The sequence below is a fragment of the Engraulis encrasicolus genome, chromosome 7, assembly GCF_034702125.1.
Source record: "Engraulis encrasicolus isolate BLACKSEA-1 chromosome 7, IST_EnEncr_1.0, whole genome shotgun sequence".
Lineage (NCBI taxonomy): Eukaryota > Metazoa > Chordata > Actinopteri > Clupeiformes > Engraulidae > Engraulis > Engraulis encrasicolus.
Window position 1 is genome coordinate 20,122,876 of NC_085863.1, and position 7,500 is coordinate 20,130,375.

At 44.5% G+C, this 7,500-nt stretch overlaps 1 protein-coding gene across 1 annotated transcript in view; it reads right to left on the minus strand.

Annotated features, from left to right (window-relative positions):
• gabra6b (gamma-aminobutyric acid type A receptor subunit alpha6b) overlaps positions 1-7,500 on the minus strand; it is a 60,542-nt gene that overhangs the window by 34,366 nt on the left and 18,676 nt on the right. The gene's annotated exons all lie outside the window — the stretch shown is intronic.

Consider the following 7,500-nt stretch of genomic DNA (forward strand, 5'->3'; position numbering starts at 1 on the left):
GCCGTCTGCGGGGAAAAACAGGTAAAAAGGGCATTTGGGCGGGTTTTTACACAAATGTATTTATTTATTATATATTTATTATATATTTATTATGTATTTATTTATTTATATCAATGTAATTTAGTTCAAATTGGGTGGGATTTAGTGCTTCAAGGCCGGCTATGAGCATTTTTGGGCTAAACCACCAGGCTCATCAGGCAACAATATTACAGAATGTGAGACAGAGAGAACGGAAGAAGGAGAGAGAGGGAGAGGGAAGGGTTGTGTGATATCGAGTGGTAAGAGGAGAGGCCAGAAACACCAAAAATAAGGTGTCAATATAACTCTTAACGAGTTAAAATGAACTCCTTTTCAGATATCTTTTGGTACCACTCAAAACAGTGTACACTTCATTGTTCAGTGTGAAGGAGCAGGCAACATTGTCAGAGTCAATTCTAATCAGCATTGTGTGAATATCAACACTGAGTGAGGGAATGTGAGGGACTCATCTTGCTGTAGAGTTGCAAATGTGGTGATTTGACTCTCCACACTGTTGTAAATACTCAATCTGTAGTTATCAAACATTTCCATTTTTTACTGTGCACCAAACTGTAGGTATAGTCTACGGTCATCACTGTGGTAATAGCTGGGATGACAAGAAGACAAGAAAGGACATTACAAACATGACATGGAGGGAGAGGAGGGAGGGAAGGAGCAGGAGAATAAATGCATGGGGGTATGTGAGGAACACTCTGTCTCGAAGTGTATCAGCATCTTGCTACCATGCAATAGGGGGGAAAAAACACGCGCACGCACGCATGCACGCACGCACACACGCACACCCTTGTAAGTGTGAGTAAGGGGATGGGAGAGCAGGAGAGTATCGGTGAACAGAAAAGAGAGGGAAATAGAGATATAGAGGGAGGAGGGGAGCATCAGAGAAAAGAGAAGAGAGAATGACATGAAGAGTGAAGTGGAATCGTGTAACATAGAGTACAGAATACGTAGAGCACAGAGGAGACTCATGAGACAGGGGTGGCGCTATTGGGAGGGCGAGCAGGGCATTTCCCCAGGGCCCAGTGCAGTCTTGTATTGGTGATGGGGGCCCTATTGTGACCTTGGCAGGCCGTATGGGGGATCTTTAAGTGTTTTGCCCTGGGTTCCTGTGTGCACTTGTTCCGCCACTGTCAAGAGATTCAGGAGGATATTAAGCTGTCCAGTAACACAAACTTAACACATATTGCAGTAATCCTCATATCGTAAACGCTTTCTTATACACGTCACCCATTCACACATACTGTATCTACAGCTCACAAAAGAATAATAACATCTCATTCTGTGTTTTCTGGAATCACTTAGCTGGCAAGAAAGAAAAAAAAAGAGGGAGATGGGGAGAGAGGACAAGCCAGAAAATGAAAAAAGAGAAATGAAATCAGAGAGAGAGAGAGAGAGAGAGAGAGAGAGAGAGAGAGAGAGAGAGAGAGAGAGAGAGAGAGAGATAGAGAGAGAAGGCTGTGTTATGCTCCTGCACCACAGTAGGCCTGACAGTATAGCCTGACTGCCTTCATGTCTGGAGGCCATTATCATTTGGAAAGAAAGGAGCACCGAGTGGGGGAGAGAGAGGGATGAGAATGGGGATGGGATACAGAGATGGGGGATGAGTGAAAAGGGGGGTGGCAGATAGAGAGATGAAGAGTTGAGGGGAATGGGATGGAGAGATGGGGGGATGATGTGGTGGAGGATGGGTGTGTGGGAGGTGGTGGTGGTGGTGGAGGATGGATGTGTGGGAGGTGGTGGTGGTGGTGGTGGTGGTGGTGGTGTTGGTGGTGATGGGGGGGTAGTTGTGCAGGATGATAGCACAAGCCATCCAGCGTCTCGTGTCAGTGCCATTGAATAGGCCACTCAGCCCTACATATATACAGTAGAGTGCACGGAACCTGCACAGAGGAAGAAATGGCTTCGGGACAAATAGTGTCCGACTATTCAGGCATTTCACGCAGCCCCTAGACCATTCTCGCCCCGCTCCGCTCCTCTCCTCTCCGCTCCGCTCCGTTCGTCAGAGGACAATGCATCAAAGGGTGAAGCCAGCGTCTCTGAGCTGGTCTAGCGTGGAGGACTGACATCAAGGCTGAGCACACAGCATTTCGATATACACTTTCATATACGTGGGTCGGTACAAAAAAAAAAGATTTTTCTTCCCAAGAATTGCATTATAAAGTTTTATTATAAAGGTTGTATGGCATCTGAAGAAGGTGATTCTGGACCTGCTGGGTGCATTGAGGTTGCACACATACAATTTCAATACACTTTCATATACAGCGTGTGGGCATCGAACGAATGCTGTTTCTTAGAAGGTTGCATTATATAGGTCCTACATTGAGCCATCTGAATGGGGTCCTATGCAAGTACGTTCCACGAACAGAGCAGAACAGAGTCCTCTTGCAGAGATTTATATTGTGAAATTCCTGTCACTTCTAGGTAGGGTCTTGCAAGCATATCCAACAAGAAAATATAGAATCCACTTTCTGAGAAGGTTCTATTACAATAGTGTCTCAAGTGTGTGTGTGTGTGTGTGTGTGTGTGTGTGTGTGTGTGTGTGTGTGTGTGTGTGTGTGTGTGTGTGTGTGTGTGTGTGTGTGTGTGTGTGTGTGTGTGTGTGTGCGTGCGTGCGTACGTGCGTGCGTGCGTGCGTGCGTGCGTGCGTGCGTGCGTGCCTTTTTTCGCTCTACCGCATGGTAGCAAGATGCTGACTATTTTTTTATATTAACTTAGACCAGCCCAACAATGTCTGTAGGCTACCAATTGTTATCTTGTCTGAAGGACAGCATTTCTAATATCAGTGTAGACCTACCCACACAGCAAATGTTGCACCGTTACTCTAATTCAACTTTGAGTAAGACCAACTACACTTCACAAACAGGGACTTTACTGTGCTGAGGAGTGCTGAAGCGTTTTCATATAGTATAACAGAACCATTCTTTTGATATATACAGCATCAAGCAGATCAATTCTTTTGATATACTGTATACACTATATCAGGGCTATTCAAATGGCAGCCCTGGGGCCTGGGGCCTTGGAAGGCAAAGTTCTGCCCCCCAATGAGGTCAGAACAAAATGAAAACAAATAGCCTACGTGCCTTATCAGTGTCCGTGCGTAATTTGCGATCACTAATACTTCAGGTTAGGGATATTTCTCCTATGCATTCACATGAGAGTGAAATCATATCTGAGTCTCATAATAGACCACCATAAGGCTACTAAGAAATAGAGAAGCGAATATCTGTTTTGTCTGGAAAGTTACCCGCTTGTTTCATACTCTCACCTTGGACATCGTGCTGCATGCATTACATTCAAACGTATTCTATGTATGTTCGGCCCATTTACTGGGAGGAATTTGAAAAACTGGCCCTCAAATGTGACATTTAATTGAATACCCCTGCACTATATAAATATCAATAAGATAAATGATTTTGATATAAAGGTCTACATTGTGAAACAGATGCATTATTTTCTTTCGTCATGAGCGTAGTAGTGTCTTTATAAAGACGTGGGCTGAAGGCTCTAGTCTAAAGTTAGACTTCCCTTTGAGCTAACTTGTACAGTGACTTAGTGTGCAGTAAACCCTTAATAGTCCTACTGCATACTGTGCTACAGAGTTTCTACTGTAAGAGTTCAATGAGGGTTAAATCAGAGATTCAAAGAGTCTCTCTAGTTAAATCATTTATATTGTAGATCACCAGTCACTAGGGCTAGATGTAAACTATGAATGTCCTTAAATGTAGTTTTGAACCCATACAAATGAATTATACATCAAACAGATGCATTCTTTTTGATAAAAGCCATGAAAAGCAGTATCTTCACACAAAGACTGGCCTGAAGGATGTAAAGCTATCCCTTGGACTTACCGTAGCCTACAGTAAAAACAGTCATAGAACAGATGCATTCCTTTTGATGAAGCCATGAAAGCAGTGTCTGTACACAAAGACTGGGCTGATATCACTGTGAGGCAACATGACTTACAATAGAGTAAAACCTTCGGTAACACTTTATTTTAGGGATACATCTATTAGCCCAATACATACAATGTGCCTGTATAAGTAATTAGTAAGGCATGTACAAAGCAAAATCAAACATTTGTAAGGCATGTATTCGCAAATGTCTTGTTCATGCACAATATGGGATGTATTACCAATTTAACCTTAGTAAGGACCTAGTAGGCCTTAGTGTTTGCTTAGTACATGCCTTACAAGTTACTTATGCAGGCATTAATATTGTATGTATTAGTGCTTATAGATGTATCCCTAAAATAAAGTGTTACCGAAGGTTTTATTCGACTGTAAGTCATGTTGCCTCACAGTGATATCAGCCCAGTCTTTGTGTACAGACACTGCTTTGGTGATTTATGTAGTACGTAGATATCCCCGTGATGTAACTGACTTGCAATGACCTCAGCACAGTAAAAAAGAGAGATAGTTTCCTGTCTTCCCTCTGGTTAAAAAAAAACCTTCATAGTCTTACTACTGGTGACCTCTGTGATATGGGGACACGTGTCTCACTCACTCCGTGACAAAAACAGGCCTTGATGAGGCCCTGTGCTGTGCTGTGCTGTGCTGAGCAGTGTTGTGCTGTCGTCTCTGCTGTGTGTGTGTGTGTGTGTGTGTGTGTGTGTGTGTGTGTGTGTGTGTGTGTGTGTGTGTGTGTGTGTGTGTGTGTGTGTGTGTGTGTGTGTGTGTGTGTGTGTGTGTGTGCTTGCGTGCGCGCGCGCGTGTGTGTGTATGTGTGTGTGTGTGTGTGTGTGTGTGCGTGTGTGCGTGCCTGTGTGTGTGTGTGTGTGTGTGTGTGTGTGTGTGTGTGTGTGTGTGTTGCTGCGCTCGGCTGGCTATCCGGTGGTATCAGTGCTGCACATCAACTTTCATCACTTATTCTGTTTGACATTCGGCTCAGCCAAGTTAACGCAGCAGAGAGAGACGACGGGGGCTGAGGGCCTCTGTATTGCTGATCTGCTTTTAGTGGCAGCTATTCTTCAGACCCGGTGTGTGTGTGTGTGTGTGTGTCTGTGTGTCTGTGTGTCTGTGTGTGGTGTGTGGTGTGTGTGTGTGTGTGTGTGTGTGTGTGTGTGTGTGTGTGTGTGTGTGTGTGTGTGTGTGTGTGTGTGTGTGTGTGTGTGTGTGTGTGTGTGTGTGTGTGTGTGTGTTTGTGCAGTGGTGCCCTTGTGTCCCGTATCCCTGATAGCCTTTACTGTCCAAGTGAAACAGCGCTATTAAACTCAGAGCAGCCCTGTGATAACACACACTCACACACGCACACACAGTCTCTCTGAGGCCCTTCGATAACTCCCCCCCCCCACGACACAAACACACACACTCACACACATACACTGCGGTCCTGCGATAACCCAAGGTCTCCATGCGCCTTTAGGCCCTCTTTACCCCTCCAGAGAACACGGCTCTGATCACTCACATGCATACACACACACAAATACACACACACACGCATGCACGCACACACTCACAAACACACACAGCGTGCACACACACACACACACACACGGCGCGCGCACACATGCATGCACGCACACACACACACACACACACAAACACACACACACACACACACACACACACACACACACACACACACACACACACACACACACACACACACACACACACACACACACACACACACACACACACACACACACACACACACACACACACGCTAATCAATTCTAGATGTCCATCAGCAAGCCTAAAAGTCTATACGTATGTCATGCCCTTACAAATGCTAACACCATGCCCACGGGAAGGGAAGGCTACACAATGGCAAGTCACGCTAGCTCAATCTGAATGCTAAACGGGTCGCTGCCGCTTCACAGACCATTTCACTCACTATCTATGTGAATGTCTAAAATAAAGTAAAAAGGGCAAGCTTCAAACGGCTACAGAACTGTAGGCCCATGTCCTCTGTGGGAAGTCCCTTTGGACAGGCTTTGTGTCGGCTACATGGACAGTAAGCGCAACACGGTACTTTACTGTTATTTAAAGCAAAACTTATGGCGGTGGCTACTGCAGTCTGGTCAAACTAAAACAAATGACATCAGCGATACTGATCTGTTTGTCAACTGTTTTCGTAACATACGTAGGACATACACCCTTCACCACGACCATAGTTTTATGTCCCCTGCTGTAAATCAAGTTTGACAAAAGTGTCAGTGAAATGTACATAAAGGAAGTACAATGTAGCAGCTGAAATGAAACAAATTACATCAACAACAAACAGACTACTCTGTTTTCCTGATAGTGGCTACTGCAGCCTGGTCAGTAGAGACAGAGAGTGTGAGAGTGAGAGAGAGGGAGAAAGAGAGAGAGAGAGAGAGAGAGAGAGAGAGAGAGAGAGAGAGAGAGAGAGAGAGAAGAGAAGAGAGAGAGAGAGAGGAGAGAGAGAGAGAGAGAGAGAGAGAGAGAGAGAGAGAGAGAGAGAGAGAGAGAGAGAGACTTCATTAATCCCAAAAGGGGAAATTGAATGCCACCTGGCCAGCCACACAACAGTGTCTGTGTAAGGAATGTAGTGTAGACACATTGTAGTGAAAACATTGTAGTGTAAACATTGTAGTGTAAACATTGTAGTGTAAACATTGCTGCCTCTGAAATATTAATCTAATCTCTGTTTTCCTGATGGGACATAAAACCCTCCACTACAACCAAACCACATTACATTACATAAGGACATGTCAGATGTCAGAGGATGGTTATGTCTACGGGTGACATTATGGCAAATGCAATGGGAGTTTAGGAGTAAGCATCTTTCTTTCCTCCCTCTCTCTCTCTCTCTCTCTCTCTCTCTCTCTCTCTCTCTCTCTCTCTCTCTCTCTCTCTCTCTCTCTCTCTCTCTCTCTCTCTCTCGTCAGCCCAAATCACATTTGGACTGGTACCTATAATGCATCACATAACCATCAGCGTACAGGATCCCTGATGGCCTACTGGACACACACACACACTCACGCACGCACGCAGGCACACACACGCACACACACACACACATACACACACACACACACACATACACACACACAACCATCAGCATACAGGATATTTGATGGCCTACTAGACTGGACTACTCAGTTATCATAAAACCCCACTCTAGTCTGAAGTCTGTTGTTGAGAAATATGCATTGCATTACAGCGCACTATACTACACAATGCTTTTATCCAAACCGACTTATAAAAGAGGAAATAAACAAACCTGCCTAACAGTCTGTACTGCATACACATTCGCACTAAAGTCTTTAGTAGACCTCACATCGGCCAATTGTACTGTACCTCCATACCCACAAGCACTGCAACACTACAGCACCTGAAGAGCAATGTGATTTCAAACGAGTATACCATAGTAGTATAGTATAGTATAGTACAGTATAGTACAGTATAGTATAGTATAGTATAGCATAGCATAGCATAGCATAGCATAGTATAGTATAGTATAGTATAGTATAGTATAGTATAGCATAGCATAGCATAG